Source organism: Euphorbia lathyris, chromosome 9, assembly GCF_963576675.1.
Source record: "Euphorbia lathyris chromosome 9, ddEupLath1.1, whole genome shotgun sequence".
In the NCBI taxonomy this organism is placed as follows: domain Eukaryota; kingdom Viridiplantae; phylum Streptophyta; class Magnoliopsida; order Malpighiales; family Euphorbiaceae; genus Euphorbia; species Euphorbia lathyris.
In genome coordinates, this window is record NC_088918.1 from 31,877,312 (window position 1) to 31,894,313 (window position 17,002).

Here is a 17,002-nt window from a genome sequence, read left to right on the forward strand (position 1 = left end):
CGGAAGCGCAAGGACTTCGGCGGTTATACCTTTGCCCTATTGGTACGTGGCGCCTTCTTGACTTATCCGTCTTATCTTTTTCACATTTTTTACACTCCTAGTCCTTGTTTTTACCGCAGGTGTGGGCATACGAGAGACACATCCTTCCTAGCCGGTCTCGACCTCGACCGAGAGTGCCAAGGCCGCCATTTATGACTCGATGGAGGGACTTCGACTTGAGCGCTGAGAGGAGTCGGACAGTGTCGCGGCTTCTGGATTGGATCGACTCGCTGACCCTGGGACAGGTAGATTTTGCCTAATCAAGCTAGATTTTTGTTTGAGTCCCTCTGACTTTCTCCTTGTGCATTTTTCTTTAGATTAAGTTCAGGTGGGATGATCTTGACTTCGGCCCTGATTATGCATACGCATCGATGATCCAGGAGCAGCAGTGCGTGCTCACCGACCCTTGTGTGCGGGCGTGGTATTTGGGAGATCGAGGCATCACCGGAGTGAGTGATGTTCACTGGACGCCGGGGGAGATTCCCGTTTCCATGTTTGCTGTACGGACTCTGCCCTTATCGACTATTCGTCGAGATCTGACCCGCCATTTTATCGGTAGAGTGGTCTGGATTCATGCCGGGGGCCGCGAGCCTTATTTGTCTACTTTACTGAGCGCGAGGGATGCCCCGGCGGCAGCGATGGAGGTAGATCCAGTGTCGGACGTGTTTTCGAGAGAGGCGGTCGAGGCCGTCTTTGGTCAGGCGGAGGTTCCGGTAAGTGATTCCGCCCTCTTTTCGTTTTATTCATGATATGCTCGGAGGTTTTATTGTGTGTTTTTTTGCAGGAGGGATCTTGGAGGAGTGCCCACTTATCTGATTTTTTCGATGGCACTCAGACTCAGACACCAGCGCGCGAGCAGCCCTACTTCATCGGCGAGTCCTCCAGCGCAGCCCGACCGGAGAGATCGTCCATAGGCGTGCCTATACCAGGCTACGGGAGGGATTATGCTACGATCCGCTATGACGAGTCTGGGACACCTTATGCGGGATTTGAGGCGGCCCCTCCTATCTTCTCCTCGAGGATCCCGTTTGATCCCTCGGACGCTTCACTGACCACTAGAGAGACCTGTACAGACTACGTGGATCTATCCGGCTTCCTACGAGATTGCCTCAGCTTGCGCTGCACCGACCACCTGGTATGTATCATCATTGTACTTTAGTGTAGTGAAATGTATGCATGTATGTATGATTTATGTTTTTGCCTATGCTGCCTCTTATCATTTTTTTTTTTTTTTTGTAGAGTGATCTTCATGCCCATGACCGAAGACAGAGTGAGCTAGTGCGGGAAGCTGATGCCCGAGTTGGTCGTGTGTATCAAGAGAGGAACGACCACTGGTCGGGGGTGATGCGACGGGAGACTGAGGGTCGCCTTGCCGTCGAGGAGAGGGCGTGTGATGAGTCGATCAGACGCCTTGCTGCAGAGGAGAGAGCACGAGCTGCTGATGAGAGAGCACGGGTTTCTGATGAGAGAGCACGAGCTTCTGATGAGAGAGTGCGTGCTGCCGAGGAGACACTATCTGCGGAGCGGGCATCTCACCTGAGAGATTTTGAGAACTATTGGGACTTCCCTCCGTATTAGGCTCGTAGCTTTCATTGTTGCTTTGTAGCTTTTATTAGGGTTTCTCCGATGTATAGCTGATGTATAGGGAGTGGGGTGGATAGTAGGTAGGCTTTTTGTGAAAAGTAGGATAGGAAATGTATAACTCGTGATTCATATTACCATGCATTCAGTAGATTATGATGATTCCAATCATTCTCGTCAAATATATTCATGCCTTTATTTATTCACAAACAACAGAAATACTTAGTCTCTTATACATTGTTTTTGTAATTGCTCAAGTTATAACTATTGTTACCAGGACCCGCCTTTCGGTTTTCGGATCCCGGCGATTTCTTCCTCTCCTTTTACTATCCCGGAATTTTTAAATGGGTGCCCTTTCGGGTTTTCACCATTGGGATTTCCCTTATTGTTGCATAGGTCGCCCTTTGCGGGTTTTCAACCTATCGGGAATTTTTTTTTATTTTTCTTTTCTCTTTTTTTTTTTACGAAAAGTATTTCTTAAGCCTATCCAGATTGGTAGGTTCGGAGAACTCCATGCCGTCCATTGTGGTTAACTTCACCGCTCCTTTGCTTAGTATCTTCTTTACGACGAATGGTCCTTCCCAGTTAGGCCTGAACTTCCCCCTCGGGTCAGTGTGCGTCACACGGATCTGTTTCAGCACCAAATCTCCTTCTTTGATAGGGCTGGTCTTGACTTTTTTATTGAAAGCCCGAGCCATCCTTCTTTGATATAACTGTACATGGTAAAGGGCTTCCATCCTTTTCTCATCAACTAGAGCCAACTGCTCATATCGCTTCTTCACCCATTCCGCCTCGGGAATTTCTGCTTCCACTGCGATTCTCAACGACCGCTTTTCAATCTCAATCGGCAAAACTGCTTCTGTGCCATACACCAAAGAGAATGGTGTTGCCCCAGTCGAGGTTCTGACTGTCGTGTGATAAGCCCACAACGCGAGTGGGAGGTGCTCATGCCAGTTCCGATGTGATTCTACTGTCTTTACGAGGATCCTTTTAAGGTTCTTATTAGCTGCTTCTACTGCCCCATTAGCCTGTGGACGGTACGGAGAAGACCTGTGATGTTCAATGCCATATTCTCGGAAAAGATTCCTTACTTCCCCCTGAAACTGGACCCCGTTATCCGTGATCATATGATGAGGCACTCCGAACCTGGTGATCAAGTGTTTTTCAATGAACTTTCTCATTTGCTTGGATCCCAGTTTGCTAAATGACTCTGCTTCTACCCATTTGGTGAAATAATCGATGGCGACTGCAATAAACTTATGTCCATTTGAAGCATTAAGCCTTACTTCACCGATGATGTCAATGCCCCAGGCAGCGAATGGCCAAATAGGTGCTAGCGCATGTAGTCCCATGGCCGGAAGATGACTGTAATCGCCGTGGATTTGACAATCGTGACATTTCTTCGCATACTCGCTACAATCTCTTTCCATGGTGAGCCAATAGAAGCCTTGTCTGATAATTTTCTTAGCTAGTACTGCTCCTCCCATATGGGCTCCACAAATTCCCGAATGTACTGATTCCATCGCCTCGCGGGCTTCCCCCGCATCCAAGCATCTTAGTTGTAATCCGTCAATGTGCCTTTTGTAAAGCAAGTCGTTATGGATGACGAACTGACGAGCTAGCCTTCTAATCACAGCTTGATCCCTAGGTTCTGACTCTGCCGGATATGTTCCATCTTTCATGAAGTTCACGATATCGAAATACCACGGTTTTTCATCTGCCCCTAACAGCATTACGTCTTCGTAGCACGGTTTGTGAGATCTTCTCAATACCAATGGTTTCGAAGCAAGGTTCCGGGGGTTGTCCCAAACTGACACCAAAGTGGCCAAGGCATCCGCGGCCTGATTCTGAGCTCGAGGAATGTGATAGAAGCGACATTCTTGGAATCTCAATGCCAACCCTTCTAGCTGATCTAGATACGGACGTAGCCTTTCTTCTCTCACTTCCCAGTTTCCTTGTGCCTGTTCGATGATCAACTTGGAGTCACCCCAAATTTCGACATATGACGCTCCCAGTGCTGCTAATGACTCCAAACCATAAATGCATGCTTCGTATTCGTCCATATTGTTGGTAAGGGGGAAGGATAACTTCTTCGCCATCGGGATTCTTTCTCATTCTGGGGAGATAAGTAGTACTCCTACTCCGGCTCCACTCGAATTAACTGCTCCGTCGAAGAACATTTTCCATGGTATGACTTCGATTGCGTTCAAATGTTCATCGGGGAAATCATAGCTTACTTCTTCCTCTTCTGCATTCAGGGGTTAGTTAGCCAGAAACTCTGCCACGGTCCTTCCTTTGATAACCTTCTTCGTCACATATTCAACGTCAAACTCGGACAAAAGCAACAACCATCTGGCTAACTTCCCCGTCAAGGATGGAGTTCGGTATAGATATTTCACGGGGTCCATCCGAGAAATAATGATCACTTTATACGATTGGAAATAGTGCCGCAGTTTCTTCGTCAACCACACCACTGCCACACATGTCTTTTCGATCATGTTGTATTTGAGCTCATACTCTAGGAACTTCTTACTCAGATAATACACCGCGTGTTCCACACCGGTGTCTCCCTCTTGAGCTAACATTGCTCCGATAGATCGCTCCTCAATTGCTACATAGAGGAGAAGTGGCTTTCCCAGTTTAGGCGGTCTCAACACTGGCGGATTAGACAAGTAGCTCCGGACGCTCTCCAACGCTTGCTGACATTTATCGTTCCAAACAGCGGGTTGGTCTTTCCTTAGCAACTTAAAGATTGGCTCGCAGATTGCGGTGAGTCTCGCTATGAACCGACTGATATACTGAACTTGCCCCAGAAACCCTCTCACTTCCTTCTCATTTCTCGGCGCTGGCATTTCCTTTATAGCCTTCACTTTATCGGGATCCACCTCAATTCCCTTATTTCCGATTACATAGCCTAAGATTTTCCCCGACGAAACGCCGAAAAAGCACTTCTTCGGGTTTAACCTTAGCTTGAATTCTGCAATTCGGGCCAAAAACTTCTCGAGTGCGGCAAAATGCCCTTCTCTCATCTCTGATTTGACCATCATGTCATCCACGTAGACTTCTACCTCCTTTTGTATCATGTCATGGAACAGGGCTGTGGCCATTCGCTGGTAGGTTGCCCCGGCATTTTTCAAACCAAATGGCATCACTCTGTAACAGTATGTTCCCCACTCTGTTGTGAACGATGTTTTCGCTTTGTGCTTTTCGGCCATCTGAACTTGCATGTAGCCCATGAAACCATCCACATTTGTGTGTAAGACGCTTGATGCTGCACTGTCGATCAATACATCGATATGAGGCAAGGCGAACTCATCCTTGGGGCATGCCTTGTTAAGATCTCTGTAATCCACGCACATCCTTACTTTGCCATCCTTTTTCGCGATGGGCACTACATTTGCGACCCAAGGGGGATAGTCGATCACTTCGATGAATCCTGCTTCTAACTGCTTCTTCACCTCCTCTCTGATCTTATCTGCCCATTCGGGTCTCATACGTCGGAGCTTCTGCTTTACGGGCCTCTCCTCGGGATATGTTGGAATACGGTGAGTTACGATTGATTGATCGATTCCAGGCATGTCTTCGTATGTCCACGCGAATACAATTTCGTATTTTTTAATTATTCTCTTCAATAGTTAATTCTTGAGCAATTTGTATAAGTTTAGGATTTTCATCCGTACCAAGATTGAAAGTTGACATTTCTATCGTATTGATTTCCAATGTAGGCATGTTATATGAATGAGAATGCATGGAATGATCATGATCAACATCAAGCAAGTAAGCAAAATCAGAATTCATTTCACTGATAGCGTGGGTGATTACATCATCTGACTCAAACAAAGCAGTAATACAATTTTCATCCTCAATATCTTCGGACTTCTCATATATTCTCGAGGTACTAGGCTCAATTTCAGCTCCTGTAGCCGTTTCAATGGTAATGACCTGCTCCTCGGCATTTGAATTCAGCATCATAATCTCATCGATAAAGCAGCTTGCCTTTCCTTTGCCCCAGTCGGCGACATCATTGAAGATTTCAAACCCTAGCAGAATCTTTCCTTCCGTGCTAGTCCACGACTCGGAGGTTCCCGAATATGGCTTTCCATGCCCCTCGCTTACAAAATGCTTCCTCAAGCCTATTTTTCCTTCTGCACTCATGTTGGATGGACTCCCCTGCTCATATCCCAAACCCCTCCGGGTTTTCTGACTCTTAAAATCCGGAAACTCCGACAACCCTTGATGGTGTGCTCCTAAGCCCATTCCCGGGATGAAACCTCCTTTCATCATCTTCACCACATCGGTGGTCATGCTCGATTCGTAAATCCCGGAGACTTGGAATCCGGAGAAAAGTTGAGGCTCAATTCCCAAGGCTGCCACCGAGCTCAGTTTTTCAGCTCTAATTGTTACTATCTCCTCCCCGAAAGGGAACTTGATCATTTGGTGGAGCATGGAGGGCACACCTCCCAGCTTGTGGAACCAAGGGCGTCCCAACAACACAGCAAAATTTACTGGGATATCCAACACTGTGAACTCAGTTTCTTCCTCGTGCGGCCCCACTTTTAACTTGGCCTTGAAAACTCCTTCAATATGCCTACGGCTGTCATCGTATGCTCTGATCACTGTTTCAGAAGCTGTCAAATCTCCTCTCTCCACTCCTAACTTGGACAAGAGCTTCAAAGGACAAACATTAATGGCCGATCCATCATCGACCATAACACAGCTAGTCTTCTTCCCGTTAATTTCCGCTCGGATATACAATGGCTTGTTGTGAGCCTTCCCCTCTTCTGGGAGATCCTCGTCGGTAAACGTAATCTCAGTCTTCTTTCGGGCCATTATTGCCCCTACCAGCGCTGCCGGCTCAGTGTCGGTGGAGATCACCAAATTCTGCAACTCCTTCATCAGGTTCTCACGATGGTACTTAGAATGGCATAAAACTTCCCAGACCGTAGACTTAGCTTGCGTCTTCTTCAACTGTTCAAGAACTTGGTCGTCGGGCTTAGGAGCCGAACCTTCTCCAATCTCAGTCTCTACCGTTGGTGCCTTTCCCTCGGCCACTCGACCTGATCTCGTCATCACCGCAACTTCCGGCTCGTCATCCGATTCGTCCCAAATGTTGATAGGGATCTTCAGATTGGCATCCTCCTCGTCCGAGGAACTCGCCCAGATGTCTACGACCATTAAATCCATGACGTGAGGAACACTCGAATTCAGGAAAAAGGGATCCGCCGATCCATACAAGGCCCAACCTATCAACTCATCATAGTCACGGAGGGACACTCTACTCATCCTTCTCGCGGCCAATGGAATAGCGCCTCGTTGTATGCACATAAGCTGCACCTTATCGCTCATTGCCTCATTACCCTGCTCATAACGGTGCCTCCACCTTCTAGCATAATCTACAAAATGTTCCTCGGGGAATTGCCTAATCCTGTCCAGATCATCCAGGGATCCCGTCCATGGAATGTACATTTCATATCTCGCCACAAAGGGATTTCGGAGCGGTATCCAATGACACATCTCTTCCTCTGACAGACCCTGATGCCACAATAAGGCTTCACCCATCAAGGTTTCCGGAAAATGTTCATGCAACTCACACTGTGGGAATCCAGCGTTATACATATGATCGCGGAATATCCTCGCATGCTCTACAGGATCCCGGTATCCACCATACCTAGGCATTGCTAACACCGCATCAGGTGTTTGGTGAAGAAGTGTAACGTAAACATGAAATATTTTCTTCTTTCAAGAGCTCGAATGAGAAGATAAAAAGCTCAGCAAAAAGTAGGACGGGGAATCAGGAGTTTGCTCTGCTAGCATCCATACCGTATATTCCTTGATAAATCTCTTCGTCATAGCTGCCCAATCGGTCTTAACATACATTGGCAGCGACATGTACCACATCAGCGGTTCACCCATCAATGAATTACAAAACAAGCTAGTGATCTCTTCCTCTTTGAAACTCAAGGCTGTCATAGCTGACAAATAGAAGTGAAGGTGCTCCATAGGGTCCTTATTGCCGTTATACTTGCTCACCCTTGGCAATGGACGCTTGATGGGTCCAATCTGCATTGCAAAGTGCTCTGCGGTTCTATCCTCAGCTCTCTGATACTTTTCAAGAAACAAATCTGACAACCGATCCCAATCGTGCTTGCAAGAGTCGGGCAATGAATGGAACCATTGCAAAGGCTCACCTACCAGTGAAAGGTGGAACCACTGAGCAATTTCATCTACCCCGAAGGATTCAATAAACATGTCATGCATATACTCACGCAAGTGCACTTCGGGATCCCTTCCTCCACTGAACAAACCCAAATTAGGCACGATAGTCCGAGACGCCCCTTCACCGGTCTCTTCGGCACTATCCTCGTCATATGGTGCTCCACCATCTGATCCCTCCTCCATTGGTTCTTCCTCTTGTTCCTCACCCAAGAAGGACACATACAAACCATTTCCTACATTGCTTCTTTCGACGGAGTCCAACAACTCCTCTACATCTTCCTCAAAAGATTCCATCACTACAGTTTCCGTCAAACCAAATCCGATCGCGCTCACCCTATGATTAGGCAATGGATTGCGCCTAACGGAAGGGTTTGCTGATGAAGGATCAGCTATCTTCTTCTCCTCAATTAAATCTTGGATTTCGTGCTTCAGCCTCTCACAATTCTCAATTGTATGTCCATAACTGCTGTGGAATTCACAATACCCTCTAGCCTGAATCTGCGGAGTAGGTTGAGCTTTGTTATACGGGGTAAGGGCTTTCAACAATCCCTTCTTCTGTAGACGTTCAAAAACCTTTGCGTAAGTCTGATCGAATTTGGCGAACCGCCTCTTTTCGATAGCATTAAGATCAACCACTTTCACTGTCGCAGATTCCGCACTCGCGCTAGGCCCTTCGGCACTATATCCCGACTTCGTCCACTTGGTATAAGCTTTCTTCGGCTCCCCATCGCCCTCGACAGTCAAGGCGCAACTATACATCTGATTGAAATCTGTGAACGGCATATATCTCAACTCATTCTTAATGTACGGCAACGTATTGCCAATCACCATTCGGATCTGATCTTGCTCAAGCGGCTTCTGTTTCATGACCGCGGCCTTAGCCCTCCATCTCTTCACGAAGTCCGAAAGGGATTCCCCAGTCTGCTGCTTAGTGCTCTCTAACTCTTTCAAAGTGACTTCCAACATGGTGTTAAAACTATACTGAGCGATGAATGACTTCGCTAACTCCTTCCAATCCTTCTTTGTCACCATTGGCAGCGCATGGAACCATGTGAGGGCAGCCCCCTCCAGGTAAGTGTTAAACAGCCCCAAGACTTGATCCTCGGTCAGGATCATGTGCTTCATTACCGCAACGTACTGATTCATGTGAGCAGTGGGATCTCCAGTTCCATCGAACTTTTTCATGTCAGGGAGCCGAAATTTCAGAGGCAAAGCTGTTGCTGTCAAGCAATTCTTCAAGTTATAGAAATCTTGACTCCCGGAGCTTCCTCCATGCAAGTCCTGCACTTCTTGTGTGATGTGTTGCCTCCACTCCTCTTCCTTAGCTTTCTCCTTCTCTAACTGTTTTCGGACATAATCCTGATAATCCTCCTCATTCCCAAAGCGAGGGCCATCGTTCACCTCATTCTCAGCACGCTTACTACCACTCTTGTTGTCCTTCAGTGCTAACTCAGCTAGCTGGGCCAAGATTGCGGCCAGCTGGTCGTTGATATTGTTCATAGAATTCTCCAATTCAGCCACCTTCTCGTCGGTTGCAGACATACTGACGGAAGACTGAGTATACTCGGATGAAGACGATTCAGGAGCCACAACTACTGATTCGGAACTGTCTACTCGTAACTGATCAAACTGTCTGACAAGCCGATTACTCTCGCGAAACCACAATCGCTTAATGATGACGTCTGCGCGAATGGTATCCATTAGTATGTATGCATGATTTCATATGCATGATTCGTGGTGTGTGCGTTTATTTATTTACGATTATAAGATAAGAAGAACAAACGTTAGTTCTATTTACACGTATCACAACATCTCTCTTCCACCCTTATTCCTCCACACACTCGTTGGTCCAGGTCTCTTTCCTAGGATTTTGGTTTTTTTGGCTCACATTGCGGTCCAAGGGACGCGTGATGCCGCCGATTATTGCGGAAAAATAAATCATTCATCAGACAATACAGTTCGTTTTGACGTATCAACGTTCAGTGACTAAGAAATCGACCAAGTCGGATTGTCCTTTCGGAATCACTCGTCTTTCGTCCTTTCGTGAGACGAATTAGTTTGGGTTTTGACTCCCTTTGAGCGTATCTCAGTTTTTAGACGTGGTTCGAGTTATTCTTCTAGTCCAATCGTTCGTTATTGTCAATGACTCGTTCCCTTTTGTCCGCGTGGGTTCGTGTCTCGATTTTTGGATTACAACGGGACCTTTTGGATCTATCGAGAGACGTAACCACGTGTTTATTTAGTGATGGAATCACTTTTGGATTTTATTTTAGGGAACAGACTCATCGCGTAACGCGTTTGTTCTTAGCGTCGAGGATCCATTTGCTCATTTTGCTACGTGAAAAAGACGGCGAGTCTTATTTTGAGCGCACGATAATCTTTCGGCTAATTACAACTCTTTGTTCCTCCTACTCCACGGGATATATCATCTCAGTGTGGTTATAGAAAATAAACGTTTCGTTGAATCGCGTGTTTATTCGAAGCGAGGATATCACCGTTTTCCTTCCTTCAGGCGCGAATTTAAGCAAACACGTATATCGGGCCATATTTCTTACAGTTTTGGTAACGGTCGAAATGATCGAGTCGTTAGTCAAAACCCGCAGTCTCGTCCATATGGCGCAATTATATGGTTTGGCTTGATTCGGCTTCGAGATTTTAAACGGGGTATACACTCGTTCGAGGCACGTATTCAACGGTATTGGTTTGTTTTCTTTAACTACTCTCAGGATTGACATATATCGCAGATTCGGAATGATTTTGGTCTTTTAGTTCATTTTTCTTTTCTTAGTCACCTTTTGCGGACACGTCCATTTCTCTTAAGAATGACGCAAGGCATAACGTAAAAGCTCGTCTTTTATTCGGAAGGGACGGGCTACTTGTGCGAAACTTTTCACGTTACAACAAGGTCGTTCGAAACAGAAATGTTCTTCGTTTTCGTTTCGTCGTGATCTCGTTTTATCCCAATTTATTTAAAGAATGTGAATAACGGCTACCGTTAATATAGTCTCTTGTATCGAAATGTAACTATCCTTAACACCGAACCGATTCATACTAATACGTGCTTACGTCATAACGTATTTCCTGAACACGTGCCTTCGTCGGGACACCGAAAGGGACAAGGCGGGTCGCACATGTTCATTCATATGAGATGACTAAGTCGTCTTTAGTTCAAATCGTTTCGATGTTTTAGGGTAATTAGTATGTCGATTCATGAGTATATATTAACGCATCGTCTCATTTTCTTTACATAGTTTAGGATTAGACACGTATCATGGCGGTTTGAAAACACGAACTGATTCATTTATCACATCAAAAATAGTAACGGGTAATCCTATGGAAACTTCTAAGGCTACTATATGCTGACACGGCTGACCGCGGGACCTCACAGGACCGCACAGATTCGCCCCTAACGAATGGATGGGGACCCTCTGGCGCCTTACTGTAAGGGGGAACTTACGCTATCCTCTTTCGAGCGACGAATGGACTCTCGCTAGAGGTTTCACGGAAATTACCCAAAGGGTTTGCAATAATGTTCGTGAATGCATACGAAAAGAAGTAAAACGATCCGTCCCCGTTAAGGGCTTAGTGCATGCCTTCCGGAATCAAATTTCTCGCTTCCCCAGCAGAGTCGCCACTTGTTAGACGAGGTGCCGCGGCCTAATCTCCCGGGCGGACCGGGGGGTGGACAACCTCATGGCGACGTAAGCGGTGATTGGCGCCGAAAGCAACCAATCGTGGAATCAAGCTGCTCGGCAGGACCGGAGCTCGGAGATATGGAAGAGTCGCCACCCACGAATGGGAAAATGAACACCGATCCCTTGCGGGAGACCGGCGTGGGTTCGGGAAACTTAGGTACGAGCCGAGAAGGCTAGCTCCTTTCCGGAGAAAGGCTACTAGGCACCCCGACATCGCCCGGTTATGAACCACCGGCCTCCTACTCAGCATGTTAGGCGATAACAGACTAATCGTATACTTCTTTAAGTTTAAAATTCATTTGAAACCCTTTTCTTTCTCTTTTTGGAAATCATTTTGAGCATATGATATTGAAAAGCCACATCAGTAAAGAATCACCCATTTATGTTTATACATACACAGAGAGGGGGAAGAAAGAAGTAATTTATTTACAACCGTATTTAAATGTTATGTTGTGTGTCTATTCTACATTAACTTATTTCCCCAAAACGATGTTTATTACATGGTTCGCACCTTAATCGTCGTTGGAACGATTTAGGTGCGTTTTAAAACCCCGTTCGATGAAGCTTACCCGAATCGCCGTTGGAACGACTCGAGTAATTGAAAACGTTAAAGTAAAAGCCTTTTAAAAAGAAAACATGGTTAAACATACAAGTCAATTTTATTTTGTACAAATTCTTTAAGAAAATGGTTCAAAACTCTATTATTCGCAAAGAAAACGATTTTAATTACAATGATCCTTTAATCCGCCTTTGGAACGGATTAGGGTTTTAAAACTTGGTATTTTGAAGACGATTTGAAATATTAACAAGAATGACTCCATTTATTTACATTACAAATCTAAAAAAACATTAGTTTAAATAATTCAATTGAAAACTCTCTTTTTGGTGATTTATTTTCCCCACTTACTTTAATGGACTCTTTAACTATTATAATTACAATAAACTAACATTTACACTCAAATGAAGCCCTTTTGAAACATGGACCCATGAATGGGCCAAAAGAATAAAGAAAAGGGTTTTAGACCATATATATATATATATATATATATATGTATACATTTAAATCAAAAAAGGAAGATAAGAAAATAAGATTTAACCAAAAATCACTATATGTATATGAAGATAATAAACACAATATATCTTATACTTTGAAATGTGAAAATAATAAGTAAATCCTATAACTAAGAAAGTAATACTTATCTAAAAATAATTTAACTCAATAATCACTAAATTAACCCAAATATTCTAAAAAACTATACATATATATACATAATTAATATAGTTTAAATATCAAAAATACCATATGCTAATGTCTATTCATTATCTCTCAAAATATCAAGTAACTAATATTTAAATATAACATAAGTTAATAAAAAAGGGAAATACATATATATATATATTTATACTTATATTACAAAATAGAATAAAAAGAGATATACAAATATTCTAAAATAGATATATATACTAAAGTTCTAAAATAAGTTGGAAAACATGTATTACATAATCATATATATATATACTAAGGATTAAAAGTCTAAAAGTTAAGAAAAAGGGACTGAAATGGCATTTTTTACATTTTGGCAGATTTACCGACGGAAAACCCGTCGGTAAACAGCCTTTAGTGACAGAATTGGCAAATTACAGCAGCACTCCAATATTTTCCAGATTTATTCAAAAGCCTTAAATTAAATCTAATTCAATCGTTTTGGACTTCCGAACTACCGAAAATGGATCATAGTCGAAAACGGAAGTTCCTAAAACGATGTTTTTATTTTAAAACATTATTTGGAAATTTCTTTTAAATTAAAAAACTTATAATTACAACGTTTTCGACACCCGAACTACCTTTTTATCGGATCACGGTTCGTATTGGGATGTCAAAACGAGGTTTTTACTTTAAAACAAAACCGAATTTTATTTAACACGAAACGAAAATTAAATAAATATGCTAACTAAATAAAACGTGACAAAATAAATAAATGACTAAAGGAATAAGAAACTATAACATAAAAAAAAAAAATAGAAGGAGAGAAATAAATTAAATAAAGAGTCTAGTCCTCGGATAATACCTTTAATTCGGTATCTGACAGTCGAAGCCGATTGATTCCACGAACCGCGAGCTTCCGTTTTTTAATGAAAATTTAGTAAAAATTGAACTTAGGAAATTTGGAATTTTTGAGAAAAAAAATATTTTTCTCAAAAAAAATCCACTCTCTCTCTCTAAAAATGTTTAGAGTGAGAAAGTTTTCCTCTCTCCTTTTTTTTGGCCCCCTTCACCTTGGGATCCGTGCCCTTATATAGGGAAACGGATCCCGGAACAATGGGCGACGCCCAAAAAAATTTGGACGTCGCCCATTGTGGTTGGGCGGTCGCCCAACCTAGTGTTGGGCTACCGCCCAACCTTGTTGGGCGGCCGCCCAACAATGTTGGGCGATCGCCCAACTTTCGTTGGGCGATCGCCCAACGGCGTTGGGCGAGCGCCCAACGCGAGGTTGGGCGCCCGCGCCCAACCCTCGTCGGGCGTCCGCCCGATGCGTTGGGCGTTCGTCCGACGCGGTTGGGTGCCCGCTCGGCGACTCTCGGGGCGTGCCCCGCGCCGTCGGACGCGTGCACTCCGTGGCCGCCGAGCGCGCGTTCTGCGCAGCTAGACGCTCGCACGTCGCGGCCGCCGAACGCACGCTCCGTGCTGCCAGACACGTGTGCTCAACGGCCCACGAGGGCGCGCACCGCCAGCGGTCCCAGGCATTGCTCGGGCGTCGAGAGCGTGCCACTCGCGGTGCGTCCGACGGACGCCGCGCGCACGTCTCGAGCCGTCAAGCGGGCGTTCGACCATCGTCGTCCGCGTGCGGGATGCCGTTGTGTGCCCGCGCCGTGCCGTTAATTTTCCCCAGCTTATTATTCTCTATATATTTTTCAAAACTTCCGGAATCAATCGCTTCGACCGTCTTATTTCAGGTTTTCGTCACAGGTCCTCCGACTCGGTGTCTACACCAGCCTTCAAAGTGTCACTATAAAAGCTTCATCATTTCCTACATTTGGACTTGATCATCAACATTGAATTCAAGAGAGAATCATTATTGAAGTTCCAAAAGCAAAGCAAAATTATATACACACTCATTGTATTCATTTATATAAAAGTTCTAAATTCATTCATTGTGTTCTAAGTTAGAACAAAAGCTATCAATAGCAAAGTTCAGAAGCTCTTCTGTTTGCTTCGGTTATAAGTAGACAGGAAGAGATGAGAATAGATAGCTGAGTGTTGAGTGTAAATGAAGGTACTTTACAGAGGCTCTGTATTTATTGTAAGGGTTTGTACTCTACCTATTGGAAAGAGTTTACTAGTGGATTAAAACTCAGAGGAAGGTACTCTGGGGACTAGATGTAGGTAGGAGGCTGAACTGGGATAAATCACTGTGTAATAATTTCTCTATCCCTTTCCTTCTGATATAATTATATTGCTTGCTTCTGTGCTTAAATTACATAACTTGTGCTTTTGACTATTGTACTCAATATTATACTTAATCAAGTCACACAGAGGTTGCACCTAGTTGTGCAGCCTAAGTGTTTAACATCCAAAAGCAGAATTAAGCTTAGCTTTCGTTAAAAACAGCTAACTAAGTTTGCTTCTGATTCTGAGTGCCTTGTGCTATCAAATTAATTGTGAGAAAATTTATAAAGACTTAAATTTATTAATAGTTCCATTCACCCCCTCCCCCTTTGGAAGTAGACTATATCTCATAAGGGACCAACATACAAGTCTTTCAATAGATCGTTGCTCTCTAGGATGTCGTCGATCCTTGGATCTTGTCCCTATAGCTTTTCTTCGTTCTTTGTGTTGATCACGGTGATAAGATTCAATCGAGTTTTTCCTAATGGATTTCCTTCATTAGGGAGACTTAGATTCATTAGAGTAATCTCTTAAAAGACTTTGAGGTGATCTTTGGTGGGGGGGGGGGGAGGGGGTATAATTTTTCAGATCCTCCCCTTTTATATTCTCTAAAAGGCGTTCTAGAATGATAACACATGTAGTGATATAGGATGGGCTCTCTTCCTCTAGATCGACCTCTTGTATTTTCTTGTTAGGGATCTAGATACAGATGTCTCTTATGACCGTAACTTCAAATGATATGATCTCAGGTAGAACAAACAATGAGGTCTTGTTTGTTTGGACCTTTATTGGCTTCTCTAGCTTCTTTAAATTCTGGTTTAACAACCGTCATTTCTCTCATATGTTCGGCTTTGAGGATATCCATTGATTTCTGAACGGAAACCATATTACAGACGAGTTGTTTAGTAATCTCATCCATAAACTTCCTATGTTTTGGATCCAGCAAACCCAAACATGCCTCCATACGTTAGTCAAACTTTGGAGTAACTTGTAAAAGACTGATTGGATTATCATTTGCGTCTATAAGAGTTATGGATCTCTATAGTGGGTTTGATGAAGAAGGGATGTTTGATGATAAAGGGATCAAAAGACTGATTAATTGAGTCATGGCTTCGTTTATTCATTTCATGCTCACCACACTATTTTGAGGTGTGACAAATTGGTTTAATACATCATTTGCTCCTTGAACTTGTCCAAAAAAAACTTGATTGGCCCCTTGAACTTTCAAAGTGTTCCGATTGCTCCTTGAACTTGCATAAAATCTTCAGTTAGCCCCCTAAACTTGCATAAAGTGTAATCAATTGATTACTCAGTCGTAAAAAAGTAAGTTAATTGCGGAAAATGTATTTCACGCACCTTAGAATGTTATTACATAATTAAGAAATAGATTAAAAAGAAAATTATTGTTTGCTCAACTATACAACTTGTCTTCTCTAATATTAGAATCGTATACTCTGATTTTGGTCGTTTTATTTTTTTTAAGACTTGTGGAATACATCTTCCGCATTTAACTTACTTTTTTACGACCAATGGATCATTTGATTACATTTTATGCAAGTTCAGGAGACTAACTGAACATTTTATACAAGTTCAGAGGACTATCAGAACACTTTGAAAGTTTAGGAGGCAAATCGAGCTTTTTGGATAAATTCAGAGAGCAAATGATATATTAAGCAAAAAAAATTTTTTTTTTTTTTATGGGAAAAAAAATCAATATAGTGGCACCAGAGTAATTGTCCAATTGATAAAAGTAAATTTTGGCAAGAAATAAATGGATGTATTTGAAACACGTAGATAAGATGTGTGAATAAGAATAATACTCCCTTCATTCTAGCAATTAAATTTTTTTCCAAAATATAAGTTTTTCTAATTTTTCAAGAACTTTTAGTATAGTTTTCCGATCCAAGCATTAAATATTTTATCTTGATCCATATGTTTTTCAAAATTACAAGACTTATTCACCAACCATTATATGAGAGAGAATTTTTTTTAATTAATCAATGTAAATTCATTAATTTCACTCCACATTAATTGCATTTCTTAATCTGTGTGAAACAACCTAGAATGACTTATAATTTGGAAT